This window comes from Pinus tabuliformis, chromosome X, assembly GCF_031772625.1.
Source record: "Pinus tabuliformis cultivar Carrire ecotype Pingquan chromosome X, CPIR1, whole genome shotgun sequence".
Taxonomy (NCBI): Eukaryota; Viridiplantae; Streptophyta; class Pinopsida; order Pinales; family Pinaceae; genus Pinus; species Pinus tabuliformis.
In genome coordinates this window covers 1,506,225,796-1,506,252,818 of record NC_142308.1, presented here as the reverse complement: position 1 = coordinate 1,506,252,818, position 27,023 = coordinate 1,506,225,796, and positions in this window count along the sequence as shown.

Below are 27,023 nucleotides of genomic sequence, written 5' to 3'. Positions count from 1 at the left end.
GTAGGGGGGTGATGATGAGCCATATCATTAGGTAACTATATGGACCTTCATACAACTCCGAGCTTATTAAAATCAAATCTTCTCATAATTCCTTACATGTTTTAATTATCTTTTTGTTAATGAGATGAGTAAAAGTAATATGAATGTCTAGTGGTCTAATGTGTATTGGTTGCAGGTTTTCGAGATAAAATCATGGAAATTTTGGCTAATTAAGAGCAGAAACTCGAATGAGACAAGGATTAGAGATCATAGGAGATACATCCTCCTCATTAAATCCTCAATAATTCAAATATTGAATTATTGAATTGAGGCTTCTGTGATCCATAATAGTTGTAAGCAGAACTTCGGCGAAAATCACATGAGGAAAGACCTTTGTCGACGCGTTTCAAACCAACCAGTGTGGTTCATCGTCAGGACAAGTTGAAGAAACAGATCCAGCTAGGCATGTTAAATAGTCTAAGCAGAGATTCCAACGGCTAAATCGATCAACAACTAATTTTGACCTACGGACCCAGGTCAAATTACAGTTCATTAAATTATTATTTTTAATATTAATATAAAATATTTATTTAATGGTTAGTTTTGAAAATTAATTAATTTATTTGTTAATATATATATATATGTATATATATATATATATATATATATATAGATATATATATATATTAAAGTACTAATAATAGGTTATTAATAAAAGTTAGGATTCAAAATAAATAAAATAGTATTAGGGTTGGTTTAAGAAAGTAATTAACTTATTTATTTATTTACTAATTTTCGTTTATATATATATATTCCGATTAAAAAATATATAGTTAAGGTTAAAAATATTAATAAATAAAATAATATACATGGTTAGTTAGAAAAGGTAATATTTAATTTAATTAAAATTAATGTGTTATTATATATAAGTAATTCTTTGTTTAATTCAGTTATTTATTAATTAATGATGATGATGATGGTTAACGTCCACTGAGACCAAATAATGATCTATCGGACCTAAAAAGACAAATTATTTATTTTGATTTAAGATTTTATTCCTATGCTCAAAAAGCTTGGAGAGAAGCCTCCCGAGTTCACTATAGTTTTGGCATTGTAAAAGGCTAGGAAGGTCAGTATTGTGACAAAGGTTGTGAAATTGAGATCTAATGTGGTTGTATGCAGGGCACTCTAAGAGGAAGTGGTTTTCATCCTCGATGCTCCTATTCTCACAAATATGGCAGATCCTTTCTATCCATGGCGTTTTAGGGACTACCCAACGGCCAGTTTCACTATGGAGCTCATGAGAATTCGTTCTAATCTTTGCTATATTAATTTTCTTCTTTGAGCTAGTTAAAATAGAGAGATACTTTTGATCTTCAAGGGTGGGGTTGATGACCCTCTTATAATAACTTAATTTTCTTTTAGACGCTAAATCTTTCTCACACCACAATTTTTCTTTGAACTTAGAAGTAACAATATCTTTAATGTTATTTATGTTTTGCAGAGCATCATTCTCATTGATCTCCCAATAGTTTAACCAGGCTCTTGTGTCCTTATGCCATCCTCGGTTAAGTCTTAGGTGGTTTTGGCTGGAATTTAAAGCTAGCTTAGGAAGTCTATGATTGTCTATGTTATTGAGCTTGTGCTTGTACACCAGAAACCTGAGCATAGCAAGGCTCTCAATAGGAGAAAGACCTGCTTCTATAAGGAGAATATGATAGGGTGTATTACTTTTAATTTTCAGGTTATAAATTATAAAGCGCTTCTGGATTTGCTCAATCTTTCTCCATGATTCTCTGGAGATGCTGCAGCCCCAAACTTCACAGCCATATAAGATAACAGGAATGACTAAAGTTTCAAAGAGGAACTTCTTTTTATCCCACATTACGAGGTTTGCAGTTTATATTATATTAGTAAAATAGTCTTGATATTAATATATTATTAAAATTGGTAGACAAAATATCAATATTAATTTATTATTAATATTAATATTAATATTATTAATATTAATATTGATATTCGTATCATTATTAATATTATTATTTATGGAAAAGAGTTAAAATAATTAAGATAAAATGCGGTTAGTTAAAAACTATAATATAATTTATTTATTTAAATTATATATATATATATATATATATATATATATATATATATATATATATATTAAAGTACTAATATTCGGTTATTTACATAAAAGTTAGGTAAATGACAGTTGAAAAAAAAAAATAATAATAATAAAATAAAATAAAAAATAAAAAATAAAAAACAAAAATTAAGAATTAATAAAATTTTTAATTAATTAAAATAATAATAATAATAATAATAATAATAATAATAATAAAACTAATAAAAAATAAAAATAAAAATAAAAATAAAAATAAAAATAAAATAAAATAAAACAAAATAAATAAATAATAAAAATAATAAATAAATAACTAAATAAATAAATAAATAAATAAAAAATAACAATAAAAAAATAAATAAATAAAATAAAAATAAAGAATAAAGAATAAAAATAAAAAATAATGATAATGATAATGATAATGATAATGATAATGATAATGATAATGATAATAATAATAATAATAATAATAATAATAATAATAATAATAATAATAATCATCATCTTAAAAACTTGTAAATATAGGGTATATAAATGAATAAACAAATAAAAAGAGAGAATGACAAAAATGGGGGAGGGACAGAAGAAAGACCAAAACCAGCCACAGAGCAAAACGGAACAACCCCAAAAGGAAGGCTCCAGGGGGAAACACAGAAAAATACGACGACAAGGCAAGGATCCAACAGCTACTGATTTTCCAGCCGTCATCTCTATTGAGATTGTTAGGCCTTTTTTCAATCTCAATAGCTTCCCTGAATTTGCGATGATGGAAATGAGCAATCTTAGCAACAACCTTGGCCTCTTCAATACAAACCTGATGCTTGGTCTTTTCCACATGCTCTGCTAACGCTGAAGACTTGGTTCTCCCATGTCTTAGGTCAGCTGCATGTTCGCTTAACCTCTGATGGATGGAGCGTCCTGTTTCCCCAATGTAGGGGGTTCCACAAGAACAGGGGATCAAGTAGACACCCTTCATGTCCATGGGGTCAACAGGATCTTTCACCGATCGAAGGGACTTACGAATGGTGTTGAGGGGCCTAAAGGAAGAGGGGATATCATACCTCTTAAGGATCCGAGCTCAAAGTTACAAGTAGTCAAGTCATGGAGATCATGGGCAGTTGAGCTAGTGACAGTTAAGAGCCACCTCATCTTGAGTTTGGGAGCTCAACCTCCCTAGATTTAAGGAAGTTGATGGAGACATCATTTGTATAAATAAGTAGGCCTAGAGCCTCATTAGGATTCCAATTTTTTATGTAAGAGCACTAAGCATTTTCGAGTTCAAGCTTTGTGGCAAAACAATTTTATGTAATTTTTCCATATGATAATGAGAATGAGCATTTCCTTGATCCAACACTAAGTTGAATCAGAGGGATGAAGATCTTGGGTTAGGGCCCAACCCTATTAGCAAAGGCTCCTCTTCTTGTATTTGTATGTTTAGGTTCTTTGATATATTAAGCGTTGAATTGATTTTAGCATTGTTTCATTGCATGTAGTGGTAAATTTGTTTAGTTTTCTTCCATTTGTGCATAGCTTTAGCAGTAGTTTAGAGAGGTAAAGGAAAACCAAAAATGCTGATAGCAGGTGGATTTGGCCTCACTCCTCCCTTTAGGGACCATGGTTAGAGGAAAAACTCCTATTTAGCCCCAAAAAGATAGAATCGTGATTTATTTTGCAATTTAGGGTTTTCTGGTACTTAGGCTAGCATATTTTTAGTTTTCAAAGATAGGTTTCAATTTTCATTTCTGATATCTTCAGCTTTGTATTGGATCTCATGGTGTTTCACAATATTTTGCAAGTATTTCCATGCATAAACTAGGCAGTTAACTAATGAAATTATGTTTTCCTAAGTTGATTGGAAATATTCCTTTGTTGATATGATTCATGGCTAAATGTCAATAATGTATGTATTGTAAGAGTTTAAATAGTGCACGAAGATATGAGAAGACCCATAGTTTCCTCCCAAACCATCTAACCTTCCATAAACATCTATATCCCACCTGCCACGTCACCAAGAATATTTAGCATTCACATTTGACAAAAAAAAAACAAAAAGGAAAAAAGAGTTATTGTGTTCATTCATATACACAGTAGTACAATATTTTGTTAATTCAAATTACATGCCTAGGACAATTAGGATTACACAAATGTTATCTTAGAATTCTTTTGAAGTAAGATCTCTCTTAGAAATTAGTTAGATGAGTGGTGTGTTTAAAGTATTGATTTCAGTCTTTCCTTACTGCAGTAGACAATATTTCAATTTCCCCAATTAGTGGAAAATTCCCCTTCCTTCATTGGTAATCAAACTTCTTTTGAATCAATAGAAGGCTATTTTGAGAAACCATAGTGGTCTATCGCCAGCTCAGTAGTGACAAAGAGTGGACCCATCGCATCTACTTGTGTATTCAACACCGTTACTTTCGAGTTTGTACAAACCCCAGGTTCATAAATCAAAGTTGGTTGCCACAGGAGTTGCAGCATTCTTGTTGCAATACTAGTGCTCATCAACATCCTTAAGTCTAGACTCTATCCATACAAATAACTTTAATGTCACAAATAATTGTGTCGATTGTGATTGCAAGAAGAGGTGAACTTCAAGTAGTATAATTTCTAGTTTTCTATCAAAAGAGAGAAAATGGCGACAACCTAAAATCAATTTAAGAATTATATATGAGAGACACAAATTCTTGAAATGACATCCAAAAATATCCAACTATAATATTAGAATAGTAGCACCATTCTCCATTGCCAAGAATATTATATTAGAACTAATAACCATAAAACTAGTATTATTAGGGAGTACCATGTCTAAGTCACCCTTCAAATGGAATATAAATTGAGGCCACTAAATATTCTCTAGACCAAACACATTGTAACACAATCCCAAGGTCGTAGTAGCCTCAACTCCGGGAGCTCTTCTATATCCAATCTGAGGAGAAAATTAATCTAAAATATGATTAAACATTTCTTCGAGAAGGATAGTGAAAAAGTGCCCAAATATATTATGGTTCAACCATTGCCTTGGCTATCAAATGTCAAGCACTTTCCATAAATGCGCACTGCTTCTAGGTGAAAGTAGTAGAAAGAGAAAATCTAAGGGTTCACTAGGTTGATGATAAGGGGAGTGTATGTCGAAAGAGATATCAAATAGAACTTCCATGTTAATTTTTTGTTGTTGTTATTTACGCTTCCAGGGAAATACACAAATTAATCGGCAATAAGAGCAGCAATATGGGAAGCCATAGGAAGTACTCCTCCACCAAATCCGGCAATACCGATAGCCCCAAACGAAAGCAGTTGACGTCCAATTGAATTTTTTTTATGTGTGGTCTTCCTCCATCTTCGAGTGCCAAAGTCAAGCTGTCAGTCCGTAGAAACCCCGTCGAGTTTCCCAAGCCATAGGTAAGGATGAAATGTGGACAAACCCACAAGCTCTTATGGAAGCATTCGATGTAGCCTTCATTCTCACATAGGTCTCTGCACTTCGGATCTGTGCACTTGTACATCAGACGATCATTTTCTTAGAAGAAATACCCACACCACATCATTGCCCATCAATTTCTAGCGCATGTTACCCACACCACATCACTGCCCATCTCTATGAGGAGCAATACATCATGCACAGGAGTACCCATTGATAATTTGATATAATACTCAGTGTAATTACTCCTCCACGGTGATCTTTGTAGACCCACTCTTTTTCCATATTCATGTGAAGGGTCATCGACACCCCATTCATTTCATTCTTATTCTATTGAGACAATGTTGCAGCCATCATCTTCAACTTGGAGGCCACCATAGTGCGAATTCTTCGGGAAATCTAATTGGGGAAAAATGGGATTGACTATTAGTAGGAAACCGTGAATTATCTTTAACTTTATTAGGGGTTAAATAGTAATATATGGTGTCGAATTCTAATTTTCAATGGCCTCAAAGCCTGATCTAAATCATGGAATGAATTTTTTATCTCAGTAGATGTCATTGCTACAACAAAAGGAAGTGCAATGGGGATTGTCACTACTGGCTATTATCTCTTAATCTAGGTCGATTCATCATCTTTATTGAAGATAAAATCATCTTACATAGAATAATTTATTAATAAATTAAGAAAGTGGTATAACTTCACTCTTGCTACATGTTTTGAGTTTTGTATAATTTGCTTCGTTAGATGGGATAATAATTATCTCTTACTCAGGAAAAATAAATTATAATTATTTTTAGTGTAGTTTAAATGTTTTACATTTATATTTGGGTTTTTAAACATGTATAGAATCAATGGCTCATGTTTTTAATGGACTTGAATCCTTTACTACATTCAAAAATATTTTTCAAAGAACTAAAAACAATAGACTTACCGAAGATTCTCTCATGATATTATCACAAAGAAGGAAAAAAAAAGTAATAGCAATTAGATTGCACTGTTATTTTTTTTTTGAAAAATAATATTAAATTAAATTACCACTTTTCATAAAATTATATATCTGTATTTGAGAGAGAGATTATTTATATAAAATTAAATATTAGTGATTGGAAAGAGATGCATTCCTTTATTCTTAAAAATATATTTCTGATGCAAATATTAATAAAATAAAAAGTTAGCTTTTTATTCAAATTATAACACATTTTTTCCCACAATTTGGCTCAAAAACATATGAGACTCTATTTTTTCCATTTTGGTTAAAGAGATCATGATAAATGCCATCCCAAAACCCTTTTAGTGTATGGTGATTTGTACTCGGCAAGTAGTCAAGATTCTATGGTTTGAGTGTGAATTGTAGATGAGAGTTCAATGAATGAGCATTGAGTAATGGTTGGAACTTCAATCATGGAACATTCCTTTCAAAAGATTTTATAGCATGTTTCGGTGTTGGCTAGCTGCATAGTTAGTAAGGTTTGCAAGCCAACATGCTCTCAAATCAAGCAATTTAGGTTTGATCTACACAAAAAGAGGTTAATTCTAGATCTTCTAGCTAGTAATTTTCTTCATGCTTTTATGGTATGGGCTTCATTTGGTTTCATCTTATCTATGCACTCAGGGTTGGTTATTTTTTTTTTCTAAATTTTTGAGTGGAAGAGGCGGTTTTTGGGAAGAAAATATTGAATGTTATGAATAAAATATAAATATATAAATAAGAATAAGAAATAGTTAATTAAATAGTAATTAGTTAATCATGAGACATGCCCCTAAGGACATGACCATTCATGAAAAGGTACTTGCCTAGATATATAAAATAGACTACTTTTATGTAAGTTTTGTATCTTTGTTGAATGAATTGAAGAATATGGGTGCATATACATTGATACATGTGTCCAACTTATTTTTATCTTGTTCCTTTTGTTACTTGATATGTAGTATTTTCATATCTTCTTATATTTCTTAATTTTATAGAGTAATTTTCTTCATGTTCACATTTGAAAGTTTTCTCAAAATTCAATAATTTGCTCTCAATAATTTTAGTTGATCATTATATGTGAGATGCTTTCTTCCATGGAAGGTTAAATTCATCCTTGTATGGATTCTCATGTTTTCATTTTTCCCTTTCCTCCCCTTCATACTATTACGACAACAAAATTTATTTTTCACCCATAGGTCTTCCTACCTGGCCATTGTGTGAATTGCACCATAGCCTTGATTCTTCAAACTTATAAAAATGTTATGATCTAAGTAGTCCTTCCCTCTACACCCACCTTAAACAAATCAAACCAAAAACATCCTCCAATAGACATAACCAGTCTAAATCCATATCCTATTAGCCTTTGATTGATATTTGATCCAACGAGAGATCCCTCTCCAAGGTTTGGGGGACTCGACCTTAACTTGCAAGTGGTTTGTGGTTACCTCTCAAATTTGTCTCCTTAGCCTAGAGAAATTTACGGAGTGCTAATATAGTGGCTCCATTGTCAGGGAACGAACACAAGTGTTAATATTCTTTGGGAAATATTGTCAAAGTTCAAGATCTGGTTGTTGATGGTGAACAACAAACAAACACATATAGGTTGAATCATTCGCTTGGTGACTTTGAGTTTAAAGGATTTAGCATATTGAAATTTCACGGTTACTCGACTAGTCAAAGGTCATTAATATTAATAATTATTATTTAGTGATTTCGAGATGGGTGCAAGAACGAACCCCGGGTATGCTCTTATGGATAGATCTCATATTCCTGGTTTTCTGAATCCCATGCATCTTGTTGATTGGTCAAACTGTCTCTCAATATTCAGAGATGGAAAGGGAGAAGATGTTTCTCTACATTTAATTAAATTCCATAGGAATGTATGTAGACTAGAAGTTGTATTTTATGGCAACTTTAAAGGGTAACACAAGATCATGGTATGAAGGGTTGCCAACTACTAGTCTATGTTCTCCCATGGATTTCTATTCAACCTGTTGTATGTATTTTAAAAAAACTCATCCTTCTATAGTGTTTATAGAAATATTTTGTGGAATATTTAATGATATGTTTCATCTCATGGGTATTGACATCTATGATCAAGATGTAATGACTAATGAAATTGAATAAGCCTTTTGTGAGTTGTCTTTTCCTCAAGATGAAAGAAGAGAAGTACAACAAGCAACAGCTGAAAATGTAACTGACCAACAAACAACAATTCCAACAGTTGAAGATGAAACTAGTGAGGTAGAGGTTGATGAAGAAACACAACATATTTATCCTCTTAAGCTTGATCAAGAAGAGGAGAGAAGTAAAGAAGAAGAGGTTATTCAAGCACCTCTCGCAAAATAATATTTCATTCAGGCATATCTACCTCCAAATTTAGAAAATTAAGGGTCTACTGAAGAAGAGCGGGTTGTTGCAGATCATGTGGATGTGCATGTTATTACTATGGTTGTCACAATTGAAAGAGTTAAAGTCATAGAAAATAGTCCTCGTATTCATCTTCAAATGATGGTAACAAATCATCTTTGAGAAGATCCTTTTACTGATGTCTTACAATGATTGAAGCAAGATGTTTGTCTTCTAATGTCCTTTTTACTGCAGGAATTATGGGACCCCGTGCTTTTTTCAAATTCTCATTCTCAGCATCAATGGAATTTTGAGTTTCTAATCTCCTTTTCCTTTTGCCTACTCAAGGGAACTATGAGCATAACTCTATCAAGTAGTCATTTCCCCGACTCGCTACATTGGAGGGATCATATCACATGCGTGTATGTATATCATCAATATGTGTGGGAAATTATCATTGGAATTTGAAGCCAGAGGAGAAGGCCCTGAGATTCCACTAATTTGCTGCCATTTGTAAGTCCAGCCAGTGAGTCACTTAGTTAATTTCAGTCAGTTAGTCATCTTTTCAGTTTTTGGTATTTGAATCCATTTCCCAATGGTTTGAATAGCCTACTATTCGGAAATTTTTGTTCTTGGTACCTCACTAGGAGGTTGCCATCCCCATTGGAGAAAATGTCAGGGTCAATAGTTTTCATCATCAAATGTATTTTCCATATCCTGTAATTTTCAGTTTTCGAATAAGTTGAGACTACGAACATTGTTGTTGTCATAGCCTCCAAGGTAATTTTCTGAAATTTTTGAGTTTTTGTCATAAAGGCTCACCAAAAGCATGGAGTGTCAAGTTAATGGGAGTCATGGTCATTGCGCAACTACTGAACAAAATACATTGTTTTAGTCATTGTTTGGAAACACTAATTACGACCATATCGAGACAAATTAAAAAAAATGAAAATATATTTTTCTCAATACTAAACCAAACAAAAATAACCCCTTCTAGTTTCTACACAGGTTTCATAGATTAGGTGTTTCAAATGCATCTTTCAGACCTATTTTTCGAACTGTGTATTTTCCTGTTTTAGCCATGATTTGTCAAAACCATTTCCGACGAGATGGGGAAGCATTTCAAGAAACTGAGAGAGGGTTTTCTTCAAAACAATCTCTTATAAAAAAACCCATTGATCTAGATCTGAGTGTGAAGAAGGACCCTTCCAAGACCTTTTAATTTCGTGATGTGTTAATTTGTATTTTTAAAAGAACATTAATGAATACATATGCATGCTATAAAGAAGAGGAGCATGACAATCATTAGTGCATGAAAACATAAGCCATTTATAATGGAGTTCGTCCAGGAGGGGCTATGTTTCCAGGCCTCAATGTCAAGATGGTGTAGGTCGCTACATTAAGTGCTGTCAATAGTGATGATGTACATAAGAGGTGATGCTGCTATCATACAAGGAAAATGACCTCACGCAAGAGTGGCTCGAAGAGATGTTCCGCTACAGGAACTCTCAGTCAAAAAACTCCTATCAGGATGACACAAAACTCATGCATCATGATCATCTCGCCAACATGGCATAAAAGGGATCTCAATGCAAATATACATGGCAACAACATGAGTATCCCATCAATATACAACAAAGGGATTTCAAATAAAACATGACGAATCACGACAAAAAATACATTCCACAAATGATTCTCACATCCAGTGGCCATCTAAAGAAGTGGATGTCAAGTTGCTGAAGCTATTGGACCATCGATCTCACAACATTGAATCACATGGAAATGACTGCTCGCACATGAATGCTGACACCTGCACTCCACTTAGAAAAGTGGCTGAAAAATAGAATAAGCAAATGGAAAATCTGTATGCACCATCATATTTGTCGTGTCGAATAGTGCGAAATCTACTATCAAGTTTCTAAATTCTAAGAAACTGAGAATCTAGAGCTCAAGGAATCTTTTAGATTCCCCCTAGATTCCTCAAAGATTCCCTCCTCCATGTCCTCTCCAAATCGGTTGCTCAAATGAGGAAACTGACTGCGCCATCAGGTTTGTGTCACTAAGAGGTGTAAGATCAACATAAATTTCGTCCAATTTAGACACTACAAAGATTTCACCCGCCTGGAAATTTTGCTCCTTCATGGTTCGGCATGCATTAAAAAATTAATTAAAAAATAATGTCATCTCGATTTTCGGTCCCGCTCTTGGTTTCTCCATGCTGCCTAGATGCATTGGTGAAATGAAGGTATATATATTTTCGGGTGGATTAACCAAACTAAGTCATTTGCCAGGTTGGTAAATAAAGAAATTTGTTATGGGTAGGTCGAGGGATCAAATCCCACCTCCCCAAAATCTGCGTGATTTTTTTTATTGGTTAAGTTTGGCGTGGCAGGTCCATAGTTTTGGGTGGCCCGCCTCCCATTTCTGCCGATGGTTATTGTATGTACAGGACGTGGCGGGGTTATGACTGCCCACCACTTAATAAATTGATTGTTCAGAGTGGTTGAGGGAGGCCTAGGGTGGTGGTGGTGGTGGCCCACCACCTCCTTTTTTTATATATTTTTTAAATTTTTAATTATAAGGAGCCCTTTTTGAAAATTGCAAAATTTCACTGAAGGAGTCAAATTAAACACGCCACAAATTTTCCCAGAATCTAGCCCAGGTTGGTCGGAATCCCGTTGCCGAATTTTATCCAAATTGCAGCCTCCTTAAGCCTGCCCAATTAGCAAAAGTCAACCAGAACTTTGACTACCTCTATCTTCTTCATATAGACTCGTATTGATGAACCATTTGCACCACCATGATCACGACAACGAGATATTTAACATGAACCTAGTTTGAGTATAATCTAAACAATTTGATTTTTGACCCTTCCTGAGTCCCCTTGGACTTCTGCATGTGTTTGGAGCCACCTGGATCAATCCTCCCCACTGAGGAGCTTTTGGTCCTCCAAAATCATGAAAAATAATCTGAAAATTCCCTATACCATTTTTGCATCACAAGTGTCCTGAAAGGTCTCAATTCCATCACCTTCACCTTTGTTCTTCAGATCCTTAAGCGATGAGCTGACACCTACAACCTCTGCAACGTGTAGTACATTATTTTGCATATTACATGCTTGACTTTCATGACCAACTAATGACCCAAGCATCCCATACTTGCCAAGATTTCATAACACATAATCGATGGCCAAGTTTACATCAAGATGGACACAATACCCCAGCTACGACAACAAGGTCGAAATACCATTATTGCTTCAACAAGTGATGGAAAACACATCATCACTGCAACACATGATTTACAAAGATAAGGCAAAACATTATTTTCTTTAACAAGTGATGGAAACACAACATCAGTTTCACAGTTTATCATGCAACACAAAATAAGACCAGACATCATTGTTGCTGAACAAGTGATGGAAAACACATCATCACTTTTACATTTTAAAATGCAACAAATGATTTACAAGAGCACGACCGCAACAAGCTGACACATCTAGAAACCATTTTTCACTTATCAATGTGAATGGGTCATCTCCTTGTGGCGGTTTTCCTTGTCGAAAAATTGCTTCATCAGGTTCATGCACTGACACTTTGTCTTTAAGGCAACACACTGGATGGAGCCTCCCACATGTGGGACTTTGATGGCAACTTCTGTCACAATGACTGCAATATGTCTTCTTCCTCTAGATCTGATTTACCTGCTGTTAAGAGGGTCTTTCATGCCTCATCCTTCTGTGTGTTGCCATTCTTTTCCAACACTTAGAAAATATATGGTTATGTAATCCACAAAACGTACATGTTTTTCGATGCAATGTTTTACGCTCATCATTAAAAACATGATTATAATTTAAATGAACATCCGAATGTCGATAGTGGTTATACCTTTCCCTGCTATCTCTAGTGTAAGTCTGGCGAAAAGAGCTTGACTCAACTCTTTCCCTACAATGGGCACTGCCATGGGATGATGGGGATGTGTTCCCATCATTCTCTTTCCTCGATGATTTTGACGATGTCTCACAAGAATCTGACACTGAGCATTATCCTTTGGTGTATCTCAAACCTACAAATTGAGGTCTCTGCACAACCTTCAATTTTTGAGTTATGCCTTGGTTATTAACACCAAGTTCTTTTTCCTCCTCGTGCCTCGTCCTAGGAAGGATCCTCATGTTTTTCCTTGTAATTGGAATCTCCAAATATCCAATGGAAATCATACTATGTGAAGACACAATAGAAAGAAAATCAACATCTTCTACCTCCTCTATCATTTTGGAAAGACCTGATGAGGGTTTCTCATCATCTACTGTTGGTGGTTCGCTAGTTGTCTCAGCGCATTCACCAACTTCCTTTCTGACATACCCATGTCCTACCTAATGGGGTATTTCTTCTACTTTGATGGGGTTGACAATGCCTTGGCCATTAATGCCCAAGCCTTTCCCTTCATACCCCATTCTCTTCAACTGTTTGGAGCCAATTCCTGTGGTATGATTTTCGAAAAAAGCAAAATCATCATCATGACACATATATGAATTCAAAGAATTACTTTTTACCTCACATGGGTCACGCTGCAGCTTTTCCAAGGCCTCATCCTTTTCTTGTAGCTGTTATAGTAAACTATGTTCCTCCTCTTTCTCTTCATGTAGAAGCATCTTCAATTCAGCGTTATCTGTTTGAAGACTTTGGTTGTTGTGCTTCAGTTCTTCCAGGTCCTCTTTTGTGGCTTGCAACTAAAGCTACAATTGCCTCTTTTCCTCTGTTTCTTTGTAGAGTTTCATACCTTATTTCCACCCTCCTAGTAATTTTAAGCATGATCTCATACATTGCTTTTTCATCCTCTATCATTGCATGTTCCATTGTTCACTTTTTCAATTCACATCCACGCAAAGACCGCTCTGATACCACTTGATCCAGGTTTGAGTGTGATGAAGGAACCTTCCAAGACATTTTAATTTTGTGATGTGTTAAATTGCATTTTTAAAATAACATTAGTGAATTCATCTGCATGTTGTAAAGAAGAGGAAGATGATAATCATTAACACATCAAAACATAAGTCATTGATAACGAAGTTCGTCCAAGAGGGAATGTCTCCGGGCCCGGATGTCAAAATGGTGTAGACAGTTGCATTAAGTGTTCTCAATAGTGATGATGTATAGAAGAGGTGATGCCGCTATCATACAAGGAAAATGACCTCATGAAGGAGTGGCTCCAAGAGATGTTCCACTACAGGAACCCTTAGTCAAAAGACTCCTATCAGTATGACACAAAAGTCATGCAACATGATCATCCCACTAACATGGCATGAAAGGGTTCTCAATGCAAACATACAAGGCAACAACATGAGTATCCCATCAACATACAACAAAGTGATCTCAAATAAAACATGATGAATCATGACAACAAGTACATCCCACAAATGATTCTCACATTCAGTGGCCATTTGAAGAAGTAGCTGTCAAGCTGTTGTAGTTGTTCGGACCATCGATCTCACAACATCAAATTACATGGAAATGACTGCTCACACATGAATGCTGACACCTATACTCCACTTAGAAAAGTGGTCGAAAAATAGAATGAGCAAATGGAAAAAGTAAATGCACCATCAGATTTGTGGTGTTGAATAGTGAAAAATCGATTGTCAAATTTATGAATTCTAAGAAGTGAGAATCTGGGGCTCAAGGAATCTTTTAGATTCCCCTTAGATTCCTCAAAGATTCCCTCCTCCAAGTCCTCTGCAAATCAACTGCTTAGATTAGGAAATTGATTGTGCCATCGGGTTCGTGTCACTGAGAGGTGTAAGATCGACATAAAGTTTGTCCAATTTGGACACTGTAAAAAATTCACTCCTGGAAATTTTGCTCCTCCGTCCCACCTGCATTAAAAAATTAATTAAAAATAATGTCGTCTCAATTTCCGTGCTTGCTCCTAGTTCCTCCATTCTGCTTGGGTGCACTAGTGAAATGAAGGTATATATATATATATATATATATATATATATATATAGATAGTTGGGCAGATTAACCAAAATAAGTCATTTGGCAAGTTGGTAAATAAGGAAATTGGTTATGGGGAGGTCGGGGGATCAAATCCCACCTCCCCAAAATCCACGTGATTTCTTTTTATTGGTTAAGTTTGGGGTGGTGTGTCCATAGTTTTGGGTGGACTGCCCCTCATTTCCCCTAATGGTTATTGTATGTACGGGAGGTGGCAAGGGTGGCGAGGTTGACAGCCTGTGCCCTGACCTTTCATTGCATGTTATTTGAGTGGCTCCAGGGGTGGCAGGGTCATGGCTACCCACCCATTAATAAATTTATTGTTCACGGTGGTGTAGAGAGGCATGGGGTGGTGGGGGTGGTGGCCCACAACCTTCCTTTTATATATATATATTTTTTAATTTTTAATAATAAGGAGCCCTTTTTCGAAAGTTTCAAAATTTGACCGAAGGAGTCAAATTAAATAGGTCACAAATTTTCCCAGAATCTGGCATAGGTTGGCAGGAATCCGGTGGCCAGATTTTGTCCAAATTGCAGCCTCCTTAAGCCTGCCCAATCAGCAAAGGTCAACCAAAACTTTGATTGCCTCTATCTTCCTCATCCCGACTTGGATTGACGAACTATTTGCACCACCAAGATCAGGACGACGAGATATTTAACATGAACCTGGTTCAAGTATAATCCAAAAACTTTGTTTTTTGACCCTTCTTGAGTCCTATTGGACTTCTGCATGTGTCTAGAGCAGCTTGGATTACCTATCTCAAAGGTTACATAGGTTATACCCTTTGAGGGTTACACGTGTCACTTGGTGGCCCATTTTCGCATTTTTTGTTGAAAAAATGATGAAATTTTTGGATTTCAGTTTGAAAATGTGGAAATTTAAGAATATCCAAAATGGTGTTGGTGATATGGATAGAAGGAATGGATAAGGATCAAATAATTTTATAAGATAATGCTATTTTTAGCAGAAATAGATGTTCCAGTTTGATTTTTAGCTTTATTTTAGTTCTTTTCTTTCAAATATTAATGTTTCTAAATTCAAGAGGATTCGATCCTCTCATGCGCATGAAAGATACATCATATATTATTTTGATTTTTCAATATTCCTAATGTATTTAAATTGAAAAAAATTAAGAGAAAAGGGTTGGGTTGAGAGTGTTAGAGAGTAGACTACTTTTTTGTAAGTTTTGTATCTTTGTTGAATGAATTGAAGAAATCAGGTGCATATTTATACATTTATACATGTGGATGGTTTATTGGTATCTTGTTCCTCTTGTTACTTGATATGTAGTATTTTCATATCTTCTTATAGTTCTTAATTTCATATAGTAATTTTGTTTGTGTTCATATTTGAAATATTTCTCATACTTGAATAATGTGCTCTAACAAATTTCAGTTGATCTTTATATGTGTGTTTTTTTCTTCCATGGAAAGTTGAATTCATCCTTGTATGGATGCTCTGGTTGTAATTTTTACCTTTCCTCCCATTCATACTATTACTACAACAAAATCTGTATTTTCACCCATAGGTCTACCTACCTTGCCACAGTGTGAATTGCACCATGTCCCTTATTTATTCAAACCTATAACAACATTATGATCTAAGTAGTCCTACCCTTTTCACACACCTTAAAAAAATAAAAATAAAAACATCCTTCAATCATTATTACCAATCTAAAATCCATATCCTATTAGTCTTTGATTGATAATTGATCCAACGAGACAACCCTCTCCAAGGTTAGGGTGACTGGACCTTAACCTGCAAGTAGTTTTTGGTTATCTCTGGGATTTCTCTAACCAGTCTGGAGAAATATACGGAGTGCTAAAAAAGTGAATAATAATTCTCTCTTTTTTTATATATAAAATTCATATTAAACCTTCTTTTGTCATTAGAATTTGTAATTGTCATTTATTAATTCCCTCCGAAGAATGAAATAAACTACATATTTCCACATTAATTTTGAATCTATCAAGAGTTAAGAGGAATCAAATATTTCATCATGCAAATCCTTCCTTAAGTTTTGAATTCAAAAGAAGGTTTACATTGTTATGAAACCAGTTCACAAAAGGATAGAAAAGATAGATGAACGCCTTAAAAATAAGCCTCTTCGAGGGCACAACCTCCTTTACATTACACAAATGAACAATTCCTAGATGATTCGAATGAAAAGGCCTCCTTTCTATATATAGGAGTCCAAGGGTTCACGATATAACCAAGCCGACCTAACAATAATAATATAAAGGCACAAAAATAACAATAGTGGGATTCTATGGGGCACAATAATAACAACATGGGGACAATAGGGGCACAACAATAAAAATAAAGGATACAATGACAATAGTAATGGGGGAAACGCTAGTATTATAGGGCCCTAACATGTCCCTCTCTTTCAAAAAAGTGTTGTCCTCAACGCTTGAGTAGTTCTAGGTGCTTCCGTATAAAATTCTCATCCTCCCATGTGGAATTTTCAACGAGTAAGCTCTTCCACTTGATGAGATACTCTGAAATTGGTCAATTTCGTAAATGTCAAGTTCTTGTTTCTTTGACTGCTTCAGGTTCCAATATAATTTTTCCTTCCTCGTTAAGTTTTGGAAATATTGTTTGAACTGGGAGCTTGTCACCTATAACCTTCTTTAAACATGAAACATGGAAAACTGGGTGCAATCGAGAAGCTGCAATTATGCCTCTAGTGAACATAACTGTGCAATTATGCCTCGTTCTTTCTTTAGAAGCTTTGTCATTCCTTTAGAGCTAATTATCTTTACCGGTTTCCCTACGATACCCCTTAATTCAACTTCCTTTCCTTCTGAAGAGAATTTCATGAAAAGTTTTTGAAAGTTAAAAGCTATTGTACCCAAGGATTGCAGCCATTGGACTCCTAGTACAACATCAACACCACCCATTGGAATGGAAAGCATTGGGCTATTCAATAAATATTCTCCCATGGATAGATAGATATTATGGCACTTTCCTGAGCAATTTATGGTTCTTCCACTTGCAACCATCACTTGACACTCTGGTGTTGGATATAGGAAGCAATTCAATTCCTTGGCTATCTTACAATGAATAAAATTATGGGTACTTCCCGAATCAATCAACAATATTACATTTTTCTTCTTGATATGTCCTTCTATCATAATAGTTTGAGGAGTGGTAATTCCAGCCAATGCATTACAAGATATGTTCAGATTCATTTCTTCTTTTCCTAGGGTTTGTTCCTAGTGTATATCCTCTTCTTTTGACATTTCTTGTTCCTTTTCTTCCTCCTCTTCACAATCTATGTAAAAAAATTTCTTCTTGACACACTTATGACCTTTAGTGTATTTTCTATCACAATTGTAACAAAGCCCTTTTGCTCTTTTTTCTTCCAGTTGTTGTGGTGTTAACCTTGTAGGTACTGGATCGCTAGGGCTAGCAACACTTCCATCTTAATGATTGTGAGTAGTAGGCTTCCTTGTTTCCATAATTTTACTTTCCATTTTTCTTGCCAATTTGAATGCCTTCTCCAATAAATCTGGTTCCTAAAGGTTAACCTCATGTTGGCTGTTATCTTTTAAAGTCCCTATGAACACATCAATCATATGCTCCTCTAGAATATCTTTTACCCTTATATTCAATTTTTGAAAGTCCTTAATGTGCTCCATCATTGAACCCTTTTGTTTGAGATTTATCGATTCGCTAAAAAAAGTGCTGCTTTTTGTATCCTCATAATGTGCTATCATTTCATTTATAAAAATAGCCCAAGTGACAATTTGTTTACGAGAGCAAAGCCATCGATACCATACAAACTGATTTGGTTTCAAATATAAAGTTTTAGTGCGTACCTTTTGTGTGTTTTGCACATTATGGAGATCCAAAAATTGCTCCATCTATCGTATCCATGTTCCGTGATCCTTGCCATCAAACTTCCTCATATCGATCTTCGGAACATGGTTGTTCTTTGATCCAACATTAGAGTATATTAAATCATGATTAACATTTATTTTGTTCTCATCATGAGTTTCCTTTACTACCGTTTCGCCATTACTAAGCGGTTCTTATAGAAACTTTGTCAAATATGTCTTCAAATGTCTTCAAATCTGTCTTCAAATCATCCATCTTAACTTCCACAATGTCCATCTTAGCTTCCACACCATCCATCTTATCTTCCATGTTGTCCATCTTACCTTCCACGTCATTCATCTTAGCTTCTACACCTTTCTTTAAACCATCCATCTTAGATTCCGCACCTTTCTTTAAACTTTCATCTTAGCTTCCACACCATACATCTTAGCTTCGACGTCTTTCTTTAAACCATCCATCTTAGATTCTATTACTTTTTGTGCATCTGACATTTGTTGCTCTTGGTCTCGTAATTTTGATATATCATGTTGCATTTCTTCCTCTTCTTCATGAGTCATGCTACAGCTTTCAGGTTGCTTACTAGGTGTTTACATTTTCTTTCCTCGGGGCATCAATTACCGATAATAATTCTTCACTATGCCCTTTGAAATCCTTCAAACTAATTTTATCAAACCAAGCTGATGCAAAAATTTAAAAAAAACTACACACCTTTTTTTTCCACTTTGTAGGAACTTGATGTTCAATATGATGTATTTCGGTAATTTTAGATCTCCAAGGTCTGACATTTCTTCCTATGGTTTCCCTCTGAGTAGTATTTCTAACTCCGCAAGTTTGATCAATATTGGATTCACCAATGAAGAATTATGCCAAATCTCCCAAAATGACCTGAGTATAGACTTGTTCAGTAGAACGAACTTGTACGATGTGCCGCGGGTCCATGTTTCAACCTTATGTTCTAAAAATGGTTCCCCAAAAACTAAAGTCCGTCCTCTTTTTGTAACTTCTTACGACAATTCAATCTAATGCTCTAAGAGAAAGTTATGACAGTTTTCCCAAGGTGACCTGTTTGGCACGTAATTCGAGGGTCTGCAAAAACCCTAAATTCCCTAGACTATATCTCCTAAACTATAGCGAGATAAGATGTGAAATTCGGAGCCTAGGTTCAGAATGATTTCTTCTCAAATGGGTTTCTTTTAAGCTTCTGAAACTTCATAGCAAAAATTGCACGATGACCTCTTTTAGATGAAACTCCGGAGCTTGCAAAAACCCTAAATTCCTTAGATTATATCTCTGCAAATATATTGAGACAAGATATGAAATTCAGACCTAAGGTTCAGAATGATTTCCTCTCAAATGGTTTTTTTCCTCTTATGAAACATTGCAGAAAAAAAGTTTTAGCGAAAATTCCACAATGACCTGTTTGGAGTAGTGAAACCCTAGAATCCAAAGCTCTGATACCAAATTTTATGAAACCAGCTCACAAAAAGATAAAAAAGATAGATGAAGACCTTAGAAATAAGCCTCTTTAAGGGGGCAACCTCCTTTACATTACACAAATGAACAATTCTTGGATGATTCAAATGACAAAACCTCCTTTCTATATATAGGAGTCTAAGGGGTCACAACATAACCAAGCCGACCTAACGATAATAATATAAGGGCATGAAAATAACAATAGTGGGATTATATGGGGCACAATAATAACAATATGGGAACAATAGGGGCACAAAAATAACAATAAGGGATACAATGACAATAGTAATGGAGGAATCACTAGTATTATAGGGCCCTAACATACATATTGAAATATTTGATCCCTCGAGGCTCTTGGTAGGCCGCATAGTTAATATGGATCTATACTAGTATATAGTCAAACATCATGGTTATGAATATGACTCATTATTATTTATATTTATTTTATGTGATACGAATATTATGAAATGTTTTTTTTGGGTAAATTTATTTAAAAGAAAATCAATATAATATATTGAATTGAATAGATTTATCATTTTATTAATTTTTACTCTTTATTACTTATTTTTTTCTGCAAAGTCAAAATTTTCCATTAGTTCAGAACAATATTACATTGAGATATGCCAGGATTTTCCTTCTTCTAACATCACTCCTACCATATTTGTTGGCCAAAATATGAGAACAAAACCATAAAACAAGTAAAGAAAATTGACAAGAAAATTAGAACCCAATTGTATGAAAAGGTCACAAGTAGAAGAATACAACCATATATAATCCTTGGCCTAATGAATTAACATGTGCTAGATGATATGGGATGATGCTGGGAAATGAAGGTGGAATAAAGGAGAAAATGAACATTATTCTCCATGTGGGATAATAGTCCCTCCAAGTAGTATAACCTCTCATAAAATCCAACGTTGTCCCCTCTACATGATAGCTAGTGGATCCTACAGGTGCTACTGGTTATGCTGTAATTCATTCATGAAGAAAATAACTGTGTGGTGATAATCATGGAAATCTCTTCCCAATTTTTCTAGTGTAGGGGTAACATGGTATATCAACTTTCCCTGGAGAATGAGTTGGGTTGGAATCATCCCATCGGTCAAAATGTTCTTGTTTTGGTTGTCCACATTGGGCCCGAGGCCCACCTCCCCATCGATCATGTCCCCATTGATGTTTCATGGAAGTTTAGCAGAAGGTCTCAGCTTAGTCAGTGATGAACTAGGCTTCCCTGGAAAATACCTCAATATACAAGTCCATACCCAAATTAAACCACCCCAAAAACAAAGTTTTGACCACTATTCCTGGAAATTTCCACCTTCTAAGCTCCATCAACCACTTATTTCCAAGTGACCAACATGCTCAACTACTTCCACCCCCAACAAGTGACAATATAATCATCTATGCAACATATGAACCTCAAAATTCAAACTCTCCTCCACCCATGTGACTCGAAAAACATGGACTCACACGGTAGCTCACTAACCCTAAAATGAACAATATAAACTTAGAAACATTCAAAAGGATACCACCAATTTGACTAAAAAATTCATCCCCGCGCAGGAGCTCTATAATATGGAAAAATGAAACCCCTATGGTCCCTCACTCATACCCAACATAAGAACCACTAGTATCTCTAATTGAATATTAGCACCCAAAGTCACTCACAATATGGCCAACCCCAAAACTAAAACATATAAATTTAAAAGGTGAGATGATCAAACTCAAATAATTTACCAAAAGCCATTGATTCAAAATGCTCCTCTATAGACCCAAATGATTCCCTAAACCTCCCTAGTCTTTGTTGGCCCCCTGTGAGTAATCATTGGTGAGGTCGTTGCAAGAAAGGTCTCTTGTTTCATCCCCCAAGCCCACGCCACCAAAGTATGTAATGAAAACTAGAAACCATCACTTGGGTCTTGCGAAAACTTTGCAACTACCTGTAGTATCTAAGGAGCAAGGTATGGGTCTAGAAGGAAGCGACCCTACTACACACACCAATACCGATTGTTTTTAACCTTCATCCCGATTTCTAGCCTAAACAACCAAAATAGTTACACCAACCCACACAATTTAAAGGAGACCACTAATCTGGAACTTTCTCCCAATGCAGGTGTGACCACCTTCTGTATGCTCTTTTGCATAAAATTGAATGCTAAGTAGAGTGAGAAGGCATAGCCCCCTCCACAATTTAACCTTCAGATCTTGGAACCCCCATCGATGAACTTGTTATTACCTTTTAAATCAATCTTACATTATGGTTTTATTATTATTATTATTTATCACACAATCTAACTTATAAATCACATTACCTTTTTCACTAGAATCCTCTCATATAATTTCAGGCAAGATTGTGATTTTTGTTGTTCAAAATATATTTTTGAATTCATAAATGGATTCAACACCCCAAAAAACACCTGGGGCACTTGAATTCTATAGATTAAACAACTTAACCTCAAGTTTTTGAAAACGTTTAAGGGATTTTGATTAAAATTTACTAGACAAAATGCCATGAAGAAGACCATTTATTCTATCAATTAGACTACTCCTTTTTCTATTTAATACTTCATCTAACATGCCAATACAACATCTCTCTCATATTAATGTATATATCCCCTCTCAAAGGAACAAATATGTTTGAGTTATTGTAATATTATTGCTAATGCTATTATTTATTATAACACTATTGTCAATTTTAGAACCATCGACAGTTAGTTGAGAGAAATTAATTGAAATATAGAATTTAAGCAAGGGTGTCATTTACCCTATACCCTATTTGCATATAGATTGATAATCTAGAAGAGTGCTTGGATAACTCATTCTCACTAATATAATAATAACGCTTCTCCTTTCTACTGAAGATGTTGTTCTTTTAGCAAGAAGCCATTAGGACCTTAAAAACAACTATGAATTCTCCAAGATTTCTACTCCAAGAAGTGTATGAATTAATATTGACAAGGCTAAACTCTTCATAAATAAATCCATAATGTTCACATAAAATAGTTTAATATATGAGAACAAATATTTGGAGGAAGTTCCTTCATTCAAATATATTGGAACCAATATTCGTCACAAGCTCCATTGTAATTATAGCATTGAGAAAAGGATAAATCATGGATGGAAATTTTATTATGGGATTGAAAACAATTGTAAGTAAACATATACTAGATATCGAATTAAATAAAATGAAGGTCATATTTGAAAATCTGATCATTCGTGTTATGCTATATGGATGTGATGTTTGACATTGTAGTATTTAAGCAGTCCTTAAGGAACATGAAATACATCAATAGAAATTTATAACCTACAATATCAAATGGAAAGATGTACACTCTATCTCATCTCCCTGATTGAAGCAAGTCCTTCCCCCATTGAAAGCATGGCTACAATTATCTATTTTCTATATAAAAATAAGTTAACTAACATGGTATCATAATGCATGAATGAATATAATATCATTAAATATTATATTATTTTATTTTATTTTTAAAATGATGTAATATGATAATGAATGAATGAATATAATATCAATAAATATATCGTATTTACTATAGATATATATTTTGAGGTATTCAACATTACTTATTTATTCCCTATAGTGTCCTCAAACTTATTTATTTACTCACTATAGTCCATCTAAGTAAGAGCTAGCTGACATTTTAGATGTGAAAATTGTGAAAGAATTATTTTATATGTGAAAAGAGTATATGCTTTGCAAATTATCAATTCATTGATAGTTACTATAGGACCTGAAAATAAAATTCTCAATGTTTTCATGTATTTTGATGCAAAAAAATAAGAAGGTATTGTTACACAAGAACCAATACTAAAAAATTTTGGTTTTCACACAAGAACCAACCATCAAGAATATACATTTCAATCAAATGTATTACACTTTTCAAAAGAGAATATGATGATGCAAAGCTTGAAGAGAATCCATACAAGCCAAAGATCATAAAGGAGCAAACCATTACAAAAGGATCAACTTATGGATAAATAATCAATGCAATAGTTGCATGAGGACACGCAGCAACTTCAGTGGGGGGGTATGTTGAGACTCAAAATTGTCTTCCATTTTCATCAATATCTCCATCATTTCATGTCCATTTAACCTTCATCTCATGATTATGTAGCCCTAAAATTCTACATCAAGTAATCATATTTACAAACATATGGGTTAGAATCCTTATTTTCCAAAGTTATTTGTTTTATGCATTATAAGTGAATTAATGATTAAAAAATAGGAAATTAACATAGTTTCATATACATATATATGTGTTATGAGTTTTGTGACATGTCTAGGTTTATTTGGAGGTTCTAGAAGGGTCTTACTTGTCCTTCCAAGCACAAATTCGAATTTCAGCTCAAGAAGTGGACCACATTCCAAGGAGAAAGATCATGGAGATCTTTATGAGTATTAGGATTTGTATCTAATATTTAGGGATAAGATGAGACAAGTATGGATCTATTAGATATTTAAGGGATTTGCATTTATTGAGGGATAACCCTAACTCATGTATAAATAAGAGGTGCATCCTTGAAAGGAAGCCATCTATTATCAGTTATTCATTAGCAAAAGATTTCTGATTATTCATTCAGCATGAATATTATCATTTTCTTCAAAATTATGAGTTATGAGTGTTGTTTGATTCTTAAGATGTGATAGTTGTTCATGTGTGCTCATTGAGAAATGGAAGGATCCCCATCAACCACAATCTACATACAATTGTAACATAGTTTTATTTTCATTATTTCCTTTCTGCATGTATGATTTACTTTCCACAAGTATGATTTACTTTCCTAGATTTGATTTTATTGTCATTAAACTGCTTGCTTACAACTTATTCTAGTTTTCTTGCTTGACAGCTAAATCACTAGTTGTTATTTACTACATTCTCACTAGTTGCTATTTCTAGCTTTCTATATTATCATAGTTTTATTCTTCTAGTTGTTCATTTATTAGTTTTTTTTTTTAATAGTTTAGAAATGCCACCGCGTTCATAAATTCCACCTTTAGAATTTAACTTCCATCCCTAGAATTTAATTAAGTTTTCTTGCATGAGATTTCTTTTGCAGTTTTATTTAGTTATAGTTGTAATATGCATTTCCATTCTAAACAAACTTTCTACAAAAGTTTCATCTGAGCTCCCATATATTTTGGTTTGATTCTAAGTTTACAAAACCCCCGGGTTTACAAATTAAATGACATGGATTTAGCATACAATTAAATCACCCTACAAATTTCAAGGAAGATTGTGATTTTATCTTGTTCAAAATATATTTTTGAATGCATAAATGGATTGAACATCCTAAAAAACACATGGCACACTTGAATTCTACATATTAAACAACTTAACCTCAAGTTCTTAAAAATATTTAAGGGATTTTGATTCAAAATATCTAGACAAAATGCCATGAAAAAGGTTATTTAGTCTATCAATTAGAATACACTTTTTTCTAATTAATACACAATCTAACATGCCAATACAACATCTCTCTCATAGTAACCTATAGAGCCCCTCTCAAAGAATTAAATATATTAGAGTTATTGCAATATTATTGCTAATGTTATTAGTTATTATAACACTATTGTCAATTTTAGAACCATCGATAGTTAGTTGAGAGAAATTAAATGCAATATAGAAGTTAAGAAAGGTTGTCATTTACCCTCTACCCTATTTGGCATATATATTGATAATCTAGAAGAGTGTTTGGATGAATCATGCTCACTAATATAATAATAACTCTTCTCCCTTTTACTGAAGGTATTGTTCTTTTGGCAAGAAGCTATTAGGACCTTGAAAAACAACTATGAATTCTCCAAGATTTCTAATCCAAGATGGGTATGAATTATTATTGACAAAGCTAAACTCATCATAAATAAATAAATAAAGTTCATATAGAATACTTTCATATATGGGAACAAACATTTATAGGAAGTTCCTTCATTCAAATATATCGGAATCCATATTAATCACAAGTTCCATTGTAATTATATCATTAAGAAAAGGATAAATAATGGATGGAAAGTTTGTTATGGGATTCCAAACTATTGTAAGTAAACATATCTTAGATATCAAATAAAAGATAATAAAGGTCATATTTGAAAATACCATCATTCATGTTATGCTATAAGGATGTGAGGTTTGGTGTCGTAGAATTTCAATAGTCATTAAGGGACTTGAAATATATAAATAGAAATTTATAACCTACAAACTCAAATGAAAGGATATACACTCTATCTCATCTTCCTGATTGAAGCAAGTCCTTCCCCCATTGAAAGCATGGCTACAACTATGTATTTTATAAATAAAAATAAGTTAATGAACATGGTAGCCAAGAGGTTTCCTAAAATTGTTTGTAAATCTAGCCAAAACCCCCACCTAGGGCTCAAGTGGAGATGGAAAAATAATGCCTAGTGATGCAGGAGCATCTGACCTCCCCTTAATTAAAGGAGGAATCTGAAGTGGAGAAGGAGGAGATGTGGACCATCGAACAAAACCGGGGACAATTCTATTTAAAACAGAGAAAATGATGGAGCGGATAAAGTTTCTCGAAGACTTAATTTAATGTAATTTTGCCACATATATATACGTATGCGTATAAGGAGAATTAAGGGTAGTTGAGTAATTGTGGGGAGAAATCATGCATCTTAAATGATCGACAACTATTGTAATCTCTTATAAAAAGAGAAGTCTATGTGTGTGATAGAGATAGAGAGTAATAGACAAAAACCTGTGAAAATAGGGTATTCACAATGTAGTTGAGAGGAGAATTGTTACTAAGGCTGAAATGCCTTAGCATGTAACTATGCCATGTATAACAGAAAGTGTGTGTTTAAGTGTGCGCCTATGTATTTTGTAATTATGTCT